Source organism: Zootoca vivipara, chromosome 16 (assembly GCF_963506605.1).
Source record: "Zootoca vivipara chromosome 16, rZooViv1.1, whole genome shotgun sequence".
In the NCBI taxonomy this organism is placed as follows: domain Eukaryota; kingdom Metazoa; phylum Chordata; class Lepidosauria; order Squamata; family Lacertidae; genus Zootoca; species Zootoca vivipara.
This window is the reverse complement of record NC_083291.1, coordinates 21,310,699-21,328,049: the sequence shown is the minus strand read 5'-3', so window position 1 is coordinate 21,328,049 and position 17,351 is coordinate 21,310,699.

The following is a 17,351-nucleotide window of genomic DNA, read 5'->3' as shown; positions in this document are numbered from 1 at the left end:
GTTAACTTCTTTATGTATGCCACAACGGCAGCAAGAGTTTTATTAGCTAAGAACTGGAAATTGCATGAACTACCAACAGTGGATGACTGGCAAATGAAGATGGTGGAGTATATGGAAATGGCTGAGATGACCGGAAGAATTCGTGACCGGGGAGAAGAAGCGACAGAAGAAGAGTGGAAAGATTTTAAAATTTATTTGAAAAAATATGCAAAAATTGAATATTAAGAATAGATTTAGAATTTTATAAGAAGCTGTGGATTTAGTGCCTATGTTAAGTATATAGAAAGGAAAGATTTGAAATTTCATGAAATTGGTATAAAAGTGTATTGGAAATTGCTAAAGTTAAAAATTGAAATGAACCGCAGATTGAGGGAACTCGAGGAGGTCCCTATATACAATGTTAAGGTAATTTGGTTATTTAATTGGATTTTTATGTTCTTCTTTGTTGTTATGTTATTCTATTGTGTGTTTTGTTGTTGATGATGATGTTTTTTTATGTTTAAAAATCAATAAAAATTATATTTAAAAAAAGAAGAAGCAGGAAATAAAGCACCCCTGTTACTGTATTGGGTTGTTTTGTTGCATCAGTAGTGGTCATTCTTGGTTCTCTTTCTGCTTGATGTGATATCTGCATAACATGACTAGCATGACCACGTGATACGACCTGATCACATTCCTTTCCCCCACCCAGGGGGAAATACTAATGCAACTGGTCTGCATACCCTACAAGTGTCTTGATTTTTAAGGGACAGTCAAAAGCCACCTGGCTTCTGATTTGATCCTGGAACGTCCCTATTTTCCCCGCCAGGCGCTGCCGCCAAGCAAGCTGGGAGTCGCCACCCCTCTGACACTGGGTAGCAGGCTACTAGCCAAAGGCCTTGGACTTGTGAGACAACGCTTGTACTCTTAAGGAAGAAAGGAAATCAATAAGGAAAATCAGAATGCAGGAGGAACAATGGTAGACGAAGTGACCCACTTCCCAGATAATGCTTATGCACTGCAGAAACATAATGTTCTTCCCCAACACTATAGAATCTCGCTAATATCTTACTAAATGTGCGTATGAACCAATTACTGGTGAACAAAGGGATCATTATTCTTAATTACGCCTCCAGTCACTTTCTTAACAAAAAGGAGATAACGTTGCATATAAAGTAGGAAGGCCTGCACGGAGATGGGATTTTAAGCAGCATTGTTCCCTGAGTCATCATTTAAAGCTCAACAAAGTATACGTTAAAGTGGATAGAAATTTGGGGCGGCTCGTGAGAGAGAGATGGATACAGAAACTGAGGAAAATAATACAGTTCACTGGTTCACCTCAGACAATTAAAAGTATTCCCCGGATGAACAGAAGTGAGAAGCGTGGCTTTCTCAGCTTTTGCTTTTCATCTGTGGGTGCACAATTTTTGAGGGGGGCGAACCAGGCACCCCCAAACAGGTGACCCCAGCATGGCCCGGCCCGGTGTTCCTCTCCACCTGCCAAGGGCCGTGTCAGCCGGCCAGGCTGCCCCACTAGGCACTAGTTACACCGCTGGTCCTGAGTGTTGAGGTTTGGGATTTGATGGGTACAAAATTGCTCTCTAGCCCCAAAATGGATATAATGCAAAAAAAAAAAAAATGCTCTGTGTTACCCTTTTCTCACAAGGAAATGCACTGGGCTAGAAGATGACTCTTCTGGCTAGCTTAGAATTTGTCAACCAGAGAAGTAGGGAATGCCAAATAAAAAAGAGGGGATTACCAACGACATTCAGGGGAGTGGGGGAATACTAAACAACAGAGCTGGGAATACCAAACAAATTCTAGCCACTGGAGACTGACCAGTCAGATGAATGCGACAGGCCTCCTTTTCTGTCTTCAACATCTGCTTTTCAGAGGCATTTTGCATCTGAACATGGAGGTTCAATTTAGCCAGGGTGGTTAGTAGCTGCTGTTAAGCCTGAGCTCCATAAATTTCTCTACTAATCTGCCCCTCACCAGATCTAAATGAATAAATAACAATATGGAAGATGCTTTACATTTTTTTAAAATTTGTTTTATCACTCTGGATAACATTAGGAGGGTGGGCAGGAGACAAATTCAATAAATAAATGAATAAATATTTTGGCAGTGAATGCCATAAGTCCACTGTTAATTTTATGGAGTACCTCCTCTTCCCAGAATAGCTGGTTTTGACCTATAAAGCTTTTAACAGCTAAGGACCGCAATACCTCAAGGACTGCCTCTCCCCATATAAACCATCCCAGACTTTGCGTTCATCCTCTGAGACCCTTCTTTGTGTGCCTCCTCCAGGAGAGGTCTGGAAGGAGTCAGCACGAGAAGGGGCCTTTTCTGCAGTGGCTCCCCGTTTGTGGAATGCTCTCCCCAGGGAGGTTTGCCTGGCACCTTCATTAAATATTTTTAAGCGCCAAGTGAAAACATTCCTCTTCAACCTGGCCTTGGGCTGATTAATATACTACAGCCTTTTAAATGCATCTGTGCAAAGGAGGGTCGTTGTTTTGCTTTAATTATTTAGTTTTGTTTTATCTTGTATTTTATTTTGTGAGCTGCCCTGGGATCTCTTGTGGAAGGGTGGTATATAAATTTAATAAAACAAGCAAACAAACAAGTTACATTACAAGAAGGATCGAACGTCAAATAGTTGGAGGGTCTGCAAAGCCAGGGGAACATTTCTGAGTGTTGAGAATTAGACAAATTCATGGAGAAGAGGTGTATTGGTGGCTGCTAACCATGCTGAGTATGTTCTAACTAAGTATGTTCTAACTAACTAAGAGGCAGTATGTGTGAACATGGGGTTACAGGCAGGAGACATGGTGCCCGATTATAACCTACGTTAATATGGGTATATCCTTCAAGAACACATAAGTCCTTTTGGAGAGGTGTTTTTGTATAAGTGTGATCAGCTCTGTAAGGTAAGTGCCATACATTAACTATTTAATGTTGTAATGTTGTCTTCCAAAGCAACTACTCTATTCCAAACTTAAAAATGGAAAGCGTAATGCTGGTGGTCAACAAAAGAGGTTTAAAGACTGTCTCAAGGCAAATTTTAAAAAATATAGTATAAACACTGACAACTGGGAAACTCTGGCCTGCGAGCGCTCCAGTTGGAGAACAGCCTTTACCAAAGGTGTCATGGGCTTTGAAGACACTCGATCTCAGGACGCAAGGGAGAAACGTGCTAAGAGGAAGGCACGTTTGGCAAATCCACACCGTGATCAACTCCCACCTGGAAACCAATGTCCCCACTGTGGAAGGATGTGTGGATCCAGAATTGGCCTGCACAGTCACTTACGGACCCATTGTTAAAATCGTGTTTATGTAAGACAATCTTACTCGGCTACGAGTGATCGCCAAAGAAGAAAGAAGAAGAATGTTGTCTTGTATATCCACTGAAACTGTCTATACATTTCAAGTTATTAAAACACATGAAGGCAATTTCCATGTTGGGGATATAATTAATTGTCTGTTGCACAGAACAAGTATTGTGTACATACACACACACACACACACACACACACACACACACACACACACACTTATCCTGCCCTATTTGTAGTTGGAGCACCCTATCCTTCATCTGATTTTTGCCTTGGTATATCAGTGATTAAGATCAAGCCTTAGCAATTTCATTCTAAGATTATCTCTACAGAAAGGGGAAGGTGTTGAATTTAAGCTTATGACGCTTAAAAAAAAAAAGCAAATTCCATGTTTAGGTGAATACTAGCAAACTACCAGTGAACTAAATGTGAAAAAAGCACAAAGCAATTACCAGTAGTAGAACATCTCCTAAAACCAGCCAATTCCTCAGCAAAAAAAAATGTTATTGATTTCAGGCTAGACTTTTTGTTTCCCTAATAGATATTGATTGCTCTAATAGATTTTACCAGCCACATGTAAAAAAGATTGATTAGGCCATAATGAGAGCTACAGTAGCATAAACTAAGCAGTCATCCAGGAAGTCCTAGCTTCAACCCTTGGCTCTGCATTCACTTAGTTGGTGGTCTGAGTCAAGGCACTACCAGGGTCCTCTGCGATAGGTGTCATAGAAAGGTCAGGAAGCTAGATAATAATTTGCTTTATACTCTGGTATCCCCTCTGTTATGCCTGTTGTCTTTGTCCATGGAGTTTTCTTGGCAGGGATACTTGCAGTGGCTTGCCAGTTCCTGCTCCAGGTGGATCACGTTTAGTCAAAACTCTCCTCTATGACCTGTCCATCTTGGGTGGCCCTGCACGGCATAGCTCATAGCTTCTCTGAGTTATTCAAGCCCCTTCGCCACGACAAGGCAGTGATCCATAAAGCTATGGTTTTCCCAGTAGTGATGTATGGAAGTGAGAGCTGGACCATAAAGAAGGCTGATCACCAAAGAATTGATGCTTTTGAAATATGGTGCTGGAGGAGACTTTTGAGAGTCCCATGGACTGAGAGAAGATCAAACCTATCCATTCTGAAGGAAACCAGCCCTGAGTGCTCACTGGAAGGACATATCCTGAAGCTGAGGCTCCAATACTTTGGCCATCTCATGAGAAGAGAAGACTCCCTGGAAAAGACCCTGATGTTGGGAAAGATGGAGGGCACAAGGAGAAGGGGATGACAGAGGACGAGATGGTTGGACAGTGTTGTCGTAGCTACCAACATGAGTCTGACCAAACTGCGGGAGGCAGTGGAAGACAGGAGTGCCTGGTGTGCTCTGGTCCATGGGGTCATGAAGAGTCGGACACAACTAAACGACTAAACAACAACATGCCCTCTGTAGGAGTTGATTGGGACGGAAGAGTCTTCAAGAAGCAACAGAACTGCAGGTTCCAGTTGCTTACCTGAGTGGCTTGTAACATTTTGAAAGAAATAATAATAATAATAATAATAATAATAATAATAATAATAATAATAATACTTTTATTATTTATACCCCACACATCTGACTGGGTTCAGGACCTTTATCTCCAACTCCCCAACAAAGCTTCTATCTGTTCTTGCACCCGAACTGTACGTATTACCACCAAAACAGACACATTCCAATCAAAATACTTAAGTGTCATATTGTCATACCCTTTAGTTGCTGCTTAACCAAACTGAAGCTGGCCAGAAAGCCTGGTTTTTTTTTAAAAAAAGTGATGTGATCCTGTACCAAAACATAGACTGCCCCAAGCAAAATGACATTTAAGAGTTTGCTAAGAAATGCTGTCCTCTATACTACAGGGCTCCTAGGGGGAAATGCAAATTTGTTCCTACATTTTGAAACGTTCCTTCTTCCCGATAGGTTTGAGAGATTTACTTGTACAATGTATGTATGCAGCTCTAAGCCTAAGCTCCACCGGGCATGCAGAGAAACAGATTCGAGGAAAGCTGTGACAGTTGCCTAGCTACTGTTCTTATCAACATCAGATAGAAAAATATGAGCTGTAGGCTGGAATACTCAATGTAGACAGAATATCATTTTCTGCTCCCCACTTCCTGCAATGGCTGAGCAACTTGGAAGAGTCTGTTTCTTGTGATATATATATAAAAAAACAGCACAGTATATCTTTTTATTTTGCAAAATGTGCAAGCTGAGTAGATGGAAAACAAACATGCCCAGCGGCAGCACTTGTCCCAAAACAACATCACTCCAGTAACACCCAGTATCCACATAGCTTGTCTTTATAATGGCTGAACCATGGGGAAGCAACTTCTATGCCACAGCTGTAAATGTATGAATTGGTCCTTACCTTCAGTTTCCACTCTGTAGGTGTTTTTAATTCCTTTCAAAAGGGATATTGAAAGGCTTTTAGTTTAGGTTATTGTTACGGTACTCGACCAGCATACACATATATACATAAAACAATCCAAAATACAATCTAAAATATAAGCATAAGATATAAACCATTTTAACCATTATAAAAATTATTAGATAAAAGAAGGTATCACTACTTGGGAGGGTACAACAAATTTTTGGGCACTACTAACTAGGTCGGCTCGGATTTTTATGGCTCTAGCATAGAACTTGGCTACCTTTGCTGTCACATTAGAATTGGCATCTGAAAGAAGCCACTCTATATAGAAATTGTCCGAGTGTCCAGGAAGCTCAGCCAGCGTCGCCTCGCACCTCCTTGTAGTAGCTGCATCGCAGGAGTATGTGGCCTATAGTTTCCACTTCCCCAGGTCCACACGGGCAGCATCTCTCGCACATTGGGATCGATTTGTACTTCCCTTGAAGAACTGCTGAGGGCATTAGGCGATTTCGGGCTAAAGTGAAAGCTCTTCGATGAGAGGGTATTTCCAGATGGGATATAGGTATGTGGCTGGGCGAGATATGTATCTCCTTTCCTACTGAATAAGAAAGTGAGGTACTTTACTCAGATCCTTCTGCCTTTGAAAGGCTTTAATATTGGATCCAAATAGATTTCAGGCTAAGGTACTCTTATTCAGCATAAAGAGAACTAATCAGTTTTTCTACATTCTGTGTTTTTGTTACAGGTAGGTAGCCATGTTGGTCTGAGTCGAAGCAAAATAAAAAAATTCTTTCAGTAGCACCTTAAAGACCAACTAAGTTTTTATTTTGTATGAGCTTTCGTGTGCATGCACACTTCTTCAGATAGTTTTTCTTGTTGTTGTTTTTACATTACCACCTCCCCTTTTCTCCAAGGGGTTCAAGATCTAGACTTACTGGAAGCATCTCCATTTAGACAGGTGTCCAGGCAGAGGAGAAATGGATTCTTTTTATGTTTTGCAAGAGGCACAGTCTGTTCACAAGCCTTTCAGTGCTCTCAGAGAAACTCTTGAGTAACAGCCGCCTATGGTAAGGTTACCAGATTTTTTTTCCAATGAATCCAGGGACACTTTTCAACTTCAGTAGAAATGATAGGATTTTGTCAGGGGGACTGATTTGTAAATCCGGGGACTGTCCCTGGGAAATGGGGATGTCTGGTAACCTTAGCCTATGGTAACATTTGTGTGGGTGAATCCCATGGGGACAGGGCCAGCCTTGCTATATAGCACAGAGAAGCGACTTGCTTTCTTCAAATGACACCACAGTTGAGGTGGGAGAAGTGGGATAGATGAAGTCAGGAATCGTGCCTGAAATGGCACAGCACAAGAGGGAGGACCCTCAAATCTGGAGCCTAAATGTGGCCCTCCACACCTTTCAATCTGGCCCTTAGGACTATCCCCTGAATGTGAGGCTTGCAGATGCAGACATTCTGCATTCAATGCCAATCTTATGGGATATATATAATGTTAGGCGTTAAAAGGGACTCTCTCTCTTCCCCACCTCCAGTTTACTTATGTCATGGTTTCCATAGCAGCTGCCTATGAGTCATTTTACCTCAAAAGGGCACAACAGAGGAAGTTAGGCCTTAACTCTTTGTAAACTATTAGAAGGTCTTCGCTATACAGAGGCATTTTTTCCTCTGGCCTTCCAAAAGCAGCAAGGGGTTGTCCTCATTTCTCTATCAGGTTACGGCATACAAATGCCCCAGATCTCAACTTATTATTTTGGGCAAGACTGGCTTTATTGCAGGATGAGCTTGTCATGACATCCTGCTTAGCTAGGGGAACTCGCTGAAGTTCATTGTTAAGCTTTCTGGGTCCACTTCAGACACGTGGCTGTAAACAGGGAAATTGCTACGGCCAAACAGGTGCAAGTAGCAGGTTGACTTGACAATAAGCGGCCATGGCAAAATTAGTCAGCATTTACAAATGTCATAGGCCCAAAGGAACAGTAGGCTTATTCACACTGTAGATGGCATGTGAGAGAAACATCAGGTGATGTTTGCTTAAGCCCTCTTTCTGGCAGGGTGGGAGCGGAAGAGAACTGGGATCAGCAGCAAGGAGAGCCCGGAGAGGCTTTTGCAGCTGGTCAGAATAAAACCCTGCAGGACCTGGGAGGGCTCCAAAGGTCAACCGCTGATTAGGACTGTGTACATAACATACGAAGGGACCCAGGTGGCGCTGTGGGTTAAACCACAGAGCCTAGGGCTTGCTGATCAGAAGGTCAGCGGTTCGAATCCCTGCAACGGGGTGAGCTCCCGTTGCTTGGTCCCAGCTCCTGCCAACCTAGCTGTTCGAAAGCACGTCAAAGTGCAAGTAGATAAATAGGAACCGGTACAGCGGGAAGGTAAACGGCGTTTCCATGTGCTGCTCTGGTTCGCCAGAAGCGGCTTTGCCATGCTGGCCACATGACCTGGAAGCTATACGCCGGCTCCCTCGGCCAATAATGCGAGATGAGCGCACAACCCCAGAGTCGGTCACGACTGGACCTAATGGTCAGGGGTCCCTTTACCTTTACATAACATACATTTAATGCATGCTTAAAGCACAAGACTCCCTTCACCCCGAAAGGTGATGGGAATTGTAGCTTATTCAGGGCGCTTTGGAATTGTAGTTTTGAAAGGGGTGAACTACAGTTCCCAGGCTGATTGGGTTGTGTGTGAATGTGCCTTAAACGTATGGCATATACACAGCCAAAGTGCAAAAGTCAGCTGCATCCTTATTTTCTCAAGCAAAGACTGGTGACTGTTCTGCCCCTCAAGTGATGCTGCAGGGAAATTAAAGGGGCCACGCTCTGGCTTTGGCCTGTATCCTGTGGCACCACTGAATGGTGTTTGACGGTTCTAGTAGCTCAAAATACAGGCTACAGTTGGTACAAGCAGGCCATAACAGATGTTACAGGGCCTGGGGAAGTCGCCCTTGAGAGCTTTCCAGGTAGATATGACTCTAATGGGCTGCACAGGTGAGGGGGAGCCCTTATATCCCCCAATAGAGCTTTATAACTTCCAGGACCCCACTCCTCAACTGGGATTGTGCCGTGGGTCACCTAATTCATATTCTGGAATAAATTCTCTGCTCCTTCCATATTTATAACCCATTCTCATCAGAGTGTGGGGCTGTCGGGAAACTAAGAAATCAGAATTTCACATATTGATATGAAACAAGTGTGGCTCATTGTTTTTCCATTCATCCATGGGGGTTAGAAAGCTGGTCGGTTTTCTTTTTCTTTTCCTTCAAATGAAATTAAGAGAATCCTGAGGCAGGCTGAGGGGAAGGACAGCTGATTCTGCATTTTTCACAGATTCCATGGCTAGTCGTATATTTCTCAGCTTGCCATCTTTTCTACTATTCTGTTTTCCCACAATAAATACCATGCAGAAAACTGTCTGTGCCAGAGGGTGGCCCAAGAGGAAGTGTTTTGAATTGTTTTAGCCACAATTGGGGAATGCCCGAAACAAGTAAATAAGTCATGATATTATCTTAATTTTTAATGGAAGACGTTTTCCCTAACCATGAAATATTGAACTTGCTCCAGCTTTTGCAAATCTTTTCTTAATAAAAGACTTATCCCAAGAGGAAATGTTCAGATTTGATGTTACCTTATGAAACAAGTAGGGCTTCTCTTTAAAATGCAAAAACCATTAACATGGGTTGTGGTTTTTTTAAAATTTTGAATTTTCACATTCTAGGGATGTGCTTCAGCTTCCTGGGTGACAAATTGGGCTTGATGCATAGCTGAGCACCCGTGACTCAGACCAGATGGACATTGGAGATCCATGAGCCATCTCTAGACAGGATATTCCTTGCTCTCGCCCCATTGAAACACAGCCATAGGAGTGGGGTCTGAAGGTTTGATCAGAGTATCTGCTTTATCCCATCCAAGCTTCCAAGCTGCTGTTGCCAGGGCCATCTTAAGCGCCGCTGGCGCCGTGATGCGCCGGATCCCTCCGGTGCCCCCCCGCCCCGTTTCACAGCGCAGTGGGCGGGCAGGCACAGCGCGGCTGCCACAGGCGCTGCTGCACGGCGGGCAGGCAGCGGGGAAGTGAACCTGGTTCCCCAGATTATGAGTCTTCCGCTCTTAACCACTACACCACACTGGCTCAGTCCCCTGAAAAATGACCAAGATGTTGAGTTGGTTGGTTCTTTTGCAGCAGCTGCATGTGGAGGAGCGGGGAAGCGAACCCGGTTCCCCAGATTACGAGTCTACCGCTCTTAACCACTACACCACACTGGTTAAACATTTCTCTCCCCTTGCTGCTTAAATAAAATCTGCATGCACCCACTCTCTGCAGATACCTTTCAGTAGTTAGGGGTTTTTTTTAATGTTGGGAGGCTGCTTCCATCTTGACAAATTCTGACCTTTAACACTCCAGGAAGAAAGGGCTGTATGAAGATTGTGCTGGCTCAGAAAGGCTTCGCCTCCTCTGCATAATAAACTGCTCTCCCTATTGGAATCCCCCTCCCCCCAGTCCAATGTAATGGCTAGGGCTGCCATACGTCCAGAATTTCCTGAACGTAGTCTGGATTAGGCTGTCGGAAACAGCACACGGGCCGGAAAGACTTTCATGTCCGGGAAAATCCAGACGTAGCACAACCCATGTTGGAAGTGTAGATTTTGGCAATTTCCTTTTTTTAAAAAAAAAAAAGCTCAAATTTTGTGTCTTTATTTTCCCCTTTTGAAAATATGGTAACCCCAGTTATATTTTAGGTATCCCCCTCCCCAATAAAAGGTACTGACTTTCCTGTGTTGGTTTACTAGTCCAGTTTGGGACTGTCCATCTAAGCATGAAAGATGCCTGTTGTGAAATTGATGGGTCCTTTCATTTCCTCTCCGGGTGATTCCCCCCAGCATGTTCAGCTCATCCTGGGAGAATCTGTGTGCCCCTTGCCAGCTGCCCTTCTGCCTCCCCTGTGGCTGGAAGGAGAACATTGCATTGTATCATTGGAATTGTTTTTGCACTAGCAACACCTGCCTTCATTAATCAGCTGCTTGGGATAGCTCAGAGGTTTCCCCATATCTCTTCCTGTGTGTGTGTTTTGTTTTTTTAATTTGAATTCAGTTCTTGTATCACTGGTTTCTTTGGTTGTGCTCTCCAGCCTTTTCAAACCAAAGACTCATCCATACCTCCAGCCTGCAACATGAAGTATGGTAGTAATTTCGATATTTATTCTCTTGCATTTATATTATGCCTCTCTTCCAACATACAACTACAACTCCCATCATCCCTGATCACTGGTCCTCTTAGCTAGGGATGATGGGAGTTGTAGTCCCAAAAAATCTGGAGGGCTGAGTTTGCCTATGCCTGGTATACATTATCCCATCTGGGATAAAACAAACCGAAACTCCCTAGCTTCAGAAAGTTAGTGGCCTCATGTGCACTCAAATACCCTCCACCATTCCTCAGATGAAAGTAGAGATATTTCTCACTCCCACCCCAATGGACCCTCCTCAACCCCCCATTTTCTTGCCCCTCCCCAAAGCACACACCCTCCACCGTCCTGAGAAAACCCCATAATCCCAATTTTATTTTATTCTTTGGTAGATTTACAAAAAGAAAGACATGCACCCATAAATAAATTTTAGAAAGGGGCAAGATTAGACACTGATGCAGAAAGCATTAAAAAAAAAATCTAGACTCTTTGAACTCTGCTCCGTTCTGTCTTTCTTCCAGGGCAGCCCTGCCCTCTTTCTGCCCCTCAGAGCCAGAGCGTCAAATGGTGTTTGGCCTCGGTAGTGCCAGCCTCTCGTCTTCCTTGTCTGCTCTCTAGCAACTGCTACGAGCTACCCAAGAGAGGAGGTCAGCAGCAGTTGGCGATGGAGAGGCAATGGGGTGCTCCCTTGCCGCTGCCGCCACTTGGGACAAATGCTGGCTCATCCTCCCTGAGCTTGGTGGTGGCGCAGGCGAGGAAAACAGGGGCATTCTGGGATCCAATCAGAAGCTTTTGTAATTCCAGAACCATTCCTGGAAAATCGGGACGCTTGGAGGGTATGCGCTCAGACCTCACAACATGTTCATCTTTCTCTTTCTCTTTCTCGCCTCTCTCTTAGTTCCCAAGCTGCACTCTACATTTGTATTGCACCACTTGAAACAAAAATATCGCACCACTTGAAACAGTCACAGCTTCCTTCAAAGAATCTTGGGAGCTGTCATTTGTTAAGAGTCCTGAGGGTTGTTAGGAGACCCCCCCCCCCACTTCCCTCTGAGTGCTATAATTGCCAGAGTTCCCTGAGTTGAACCACTCTGTGAAGGGGGAAATCGTCCCACAGCAACTTACTTTTTTTTAAAAAAAAGCATACACGAAAGGGAAAACTTTGTGTGTGTGTGTATAGCTGTATAACTAAAGAAGAGGACAATAAGTCTTTGTGAGAAGAGATTTTGGCTCACAATGCTGTGGAAGATAAACAAAAACAATGGCAAAATGATGCCAACAGAACTGAAAGCATCCATCAGAAAGGGTGGCTTAAAAGTCATGTACTGCCTAACCTAACCTTTCCGAGTGACTCAAGGTCACTTTAATCCTGCAGCTGCACAGGGTTGATTTGTAACAGGGGGGATGTCAGTCAGTGATAATGGATTCAGCCCCTGAGCTCTTAATGACTTCCTGGGTGATCATCAATGGAATGGATTTTGTCCCTTCGCACAAATATGAGTGTTAATTCACTAAGTGGAAATTACTCAGTAGCATAGAAAGATTCAAGAAGGGGCACAGCAAAGAAAAGAAATTTCAGAAGCCTTTGATTAGTCTATGGATAGACATGATGGCAAAATGGCATCTCCGTCAGCATAAGCAGTATGGTCCTCCCAGTTCAGAGATCCCTGGGATTGCTGGATACGACTGACTGGCTGGAGCACCTTTCCAGCTGAAGAAAGCTTGAAGAAGATGTTTAGTTTAGAATAAAGATGGCTGGAGAGATGGGCACGATGACATTATGAACAGGATGCAGAGATATTTTCCCTCTCTTTCCTGCCTTTTGCTAGAACTCATTGTGTCTGTAATGAAATTGATGGGCAGTAAGAAGTATGGAACTCCTTCACATAATGCACAATGAAACTTATGGAATGCATTGCCACAAGATTAACTTAAGCTGGATCTAGGCATGCAGCAGAATGAAGAGATAAGTGTCATGAAATGGCAGAGTGGATTGTACTGCAGGTTGGAGGTTGGGGACACCTTTTAGGAATGTTCCCTGTGTGTGTTTTGCTTTTAAAAAAAACCCCTGCAAAGAAAAAGCTAACACTCCAGGCTGCCTGCTGTGCTAGCTTTCTACCTGCATAGATAGATAGAAAAAAAGCAGAGACATCTAAAAAGCAGAGACATCACCTTGCCGACAAAGGTCCGTATAGTTAAAGCTATGGTTTTCCCAGTAGTGATGTATGGAAGTGAGAGCTGGACCATAAAGAAGGCTGATCGCCGAAGAATTGATGCTTTTGAATTATGGTGCTGGAGGAGACTCTTGAGAGTCCCATGGACTGCAAGAAGATCAAACCTATCCATTCTGAAGGAAATCAGCCCTGAGTGCTCCCTGGAAGGACAGATCGTGAAGCTGAGACTCCAATACTTTGGCCACCTCATGAGAAGAGAAGAATCCTTGGAAAAGACCCTGATGTTGGGAAAGATGGAGGGCACAAGGAGAAGGGGACGACAGAGGACGAGATGGTTGGAAAGTGTTCTCGAAGCTACCAACATGAGTCTGACCAAACTGCGGGAGGCGGTGCAAGACAGGAGTGCCTGGCGTGCTATGGTCCATGGGGTCACGAAGAGTCAGACACGACTAAACGACTAAACAACAACAAGATAGATAGATAGATAGATAGATAGATAGATGACAGATAGATAGATACCCTCCCTGAGCTTGGCAGTGGCAACCCTGCTGGGAGAAATAGTGACATTCTGGGATCAAATCAGAAACTGCAATGGCTTTCATAATTCTGGGACTGTCCCTGGAAAATAGAGACATTTTGAGGGTATGGCAGGTGGCTATTTATATCAGGCCCATGCAGGTGGATTAAGCTAACTCTCAGCATTACCCCCTGATGACCAGGGCCGTCTTAAGCGCCGCTGGCGCCGTGATGCGCCGGATCCCTCCGGTGCCCCCCCGCCCCGTTTCACAGCGCAGTGGGCGGGCAGGCACAGCGCGGCTGCCACAGGCGCTGCTGCACGGCGGGCAGGCAGGCACAGCGCGGTTGCCATGGGCGCAGCTGCGCGGAGGACCGGAGGACCGGTCGGCCAGCAGGCGGGCGCAGCTTGCAGCGCCCCCCCCTGGTGGATTGGCACCGTGGTGCCCTGCGCCACCCAGCCTGGCCATAGGGCCGGCCCTGCTGATGACATAGGAGCTGCTTGAATGGCTTCAAATTTATATTAATTGAGGTATTGTTCCTGGACCTTGCTTTAGCACCTTTGCAGCCTGCGTCCACAGACCTCACTTGACAAATATGAGGCCAGACTCTTCTCTCTCCGTGGTGTCACCAGTATGATTTCTACTCCACAACGACCCCTTAACAGCTCCCCAGGTTTGCCCTGGAAAGAGCTTTCTTTTGACACAGATAAAAGGCTAATGGTCTTTCAGAGTTACCCTGTCAGCAATGTTCATACCCGGCAGAAAAAGTGAGAGCGGAAAACACCAGTGTAACAGAGAAAATGGGGTAAATGATTCCATTGCCATAACCAGGGCAGGCAATCATTTACCTTGCACATTCATTTAATCAATTTCTCCATTAAAAAGCTGAGACTCTTAACAGCAAAACTAATTGAGCTCAAGGTCCCCGTGGGTAGAAGGTTAACGCAAGGGCAGCAAGCAGCACTTTGCCTGGCTGTATGTCACTGGCGATAAATTACACACATGTGCAGGTGTTCATAAGCGCATCCATCATGAGACAGCCACCCTCTTAATTATACTAGACAAAGGAAGAGCATTTGGTACAGCAAACTCTGAGCATCTGAAATATTGTGTGAGGGAGTTCCTAAAAGAACGAGCATGTGTTCCTGGATAAAGCTATTACTGCTTCTGCTTACTACTACTACGACTACTACTACTACTAAAGAACAAATTATGATTTTGTGGGATTCACCCCCATTGCTGCACTCCTCTCATTAACATATGCTGTTGTTTTTCTTTCAGAGTTCTTAACATCTAGGACACAACTCACCCACCTAGAAATATACATTATGCCTCTTCTTTAGTGAAACATGATCTCCACAGACTTGGCTGAATGTCACAGTAGCTCATGCCCTGTAGGTCTTACTCCATGAAATCAGTTGCCGAGACTAAAGGTCCCTCATCTCCCCGCAGCCGATGGTGTCTTCTCCTTGCCAGGGCTTTTCCCAAGCAATTGGAGACTGCGCCCACACACAGCCTACCTTTGCTCCTCCCTTTTCATACCTCTCTTGGTTCTGTGAGTTGGGGGAGGAGGAGCTTGACACAGCAGGAGGGGGAGACACCTGTGAATCTTTGCCAGCCTGGCTCATCTCTGCCTCTTGGCCTCCCTCCTCTCCTGCTTCTGCCTCTCCTTCTGCTTCTGGACTTCTTTCTGCCACGGACTCTCCCAGCTCACTAAGTCCATCCATCATCGCCCCCTCATCACTGGGCTCTGAGTCTTCTTCCCTTGGGGATTCCCCAGCTGGTTCCGGGACAAATTAAGTTCTAAACTAGAGGTACCACTGTAGTAAGGCAGGGGCAGCCAGTGTGGTGTTGTGTAAACTACCATCTTCCCTGGCCACTGACCTTGTTAGCTGATGGCTGAGAGCAGTTGCAGCCCAATCACACTCAGAAGGCATCACGTTGGCTTCCCTTGCTTTGAGATATTATGTAAAAATTATATAAGTGCTCAGTATTATTATTAGAGATGCAAAGAGCTTGTCTGTTCATATGAGGCAGGAGCAATCTGTACATGCTCAGAGGGGCTCTTATATAATAGTGCTGAATTAGATGGACCAATGGTCTTGTTCCATTTAGGAGAGACACAGGTGGTGCTGTGGTCCAGAACCGTCTTTCCTATTGGGCTGAGTGGTGCGTTGCGCCAGGGAGCCGGCCTCTCAGGGGCGCCCCAGCGAGTGGGGGAGTTGCGCAGCTTTGCCGGCGGCCTCCCCTTTCCATGCATGCCTGCCAGCTGTGCCCTGTCAACCATATGGCTGGTGTGTGTGCGGCTTGCGTCCCAAGCCTCCGTGGGAGGAGAGCTATCCCTGCAGAGGCTTAGGATGGAGGCTGTGCCCTGCCAACTATTTGGCTGGCGGGCATGCAGCTTGCGTCCCAAGCCTCCACAGGAGGAGAGCGATCCCTGCAGAGGCTTGAGAAAAGGTCAACAACTCTGGGAAAGTGGGGAGGGTGCTGGAGGGATCTTTGCACCACGGCGTAGGATATGCTTAAGACGGCCCTGCTGTGGTCTAAACCACTGAGGCTCTTGGGCTTGCTGATCAGAAGGTCGGCGGTTCAAATCCCCGTGGCGGAGGGCGCTCCCATTGCTCTGTCCTAGCTCCTGCCAACCTAGCAGTTCGAAAGCACACCAGTGCAAGTAGATAAATAGGTACCACTGCGACGGGAAGGTAAACGGCGTTTCCGTGCACTCAGGTTTCTATCACGGTGCACGGTGTTCCATTGCGCCAGAAGTAGTTTAGTCTTGCTGGCCACATGATCCGGAAAGCTGTCTGTGGACAAATGCCAGCTCCCTCAGTCTGAAAGCGAGATGAGCACCACAACCCCATAGTCACCTTTGATTGGATTTAACCATCCAGGGGTCCTTTACCTTTTTTACCTTTACCTTGTTCCGTTTAAGGCAGCTCCTATGTGCATTTGTTTCTTTCAGGGAGGAAATGGGAGATGGCACTGGAGGGCCATAGTTGAAGGGTGGCAGTGAAACAACAAAGCCAGCTGTTCCTGCAAGAGATCATTGTTTCTGCTTCCACCGCTGTTAAAAATGTCACCGTGTTTTGCACCGGAACGTGCACACTGTGGCCCTGAAACAAACAGCACATTCTGTTCCCTCTCAGCCTCAGTGGCTGCTGCTCACACAAATGTCCTTGGGGTTTATGATGTCACCAGGCTCTCTCAAATGAATCACAACCTCATAGTCTCTTTGGGGCCACAATTCCCTCCCCCCCCCATGTCTCCATACGCTGCAGAGAGCAACCTTGTCAAATGACGTCTTTAAAACTTGCCCTTGGAAGAGAGTGGCTTTTAACAGTTATCCATTAAAGTCCTAAAATAGGAAGTAAAAAAAAGTGTAAGGGGGGGGGAGAGACACTAAGTTCAACAGAAAGGTGGGATCGGTTAGCCAAATATTGAAATATCTGGGCAGTGCTGAGGAGGAGAAGATAGGATGATGACACGCACTGGAGGGTTTCCAATTTCCACGAAAAACAGTTGTTTCATCATGACAAGTAACTGTGGTGGTTGGCAGGGTTCATTTGGGCTGTGCAACGTGGTTCGGGACTTGGCACCTTCTCCCCATGAAAGAGGCAGGGAGATGGCCAGAATCCTGAGAGGTGGGGAGACAGGTGTCCCATTGAGACTCATCGCTTTAACTTCTTTCCTAATGCAAAGTGTGTGTGTGTGTGTGTGTGTGTGTGTGTGTGTGTGTGTGTGTGTGTGTATATATATATATATATATAT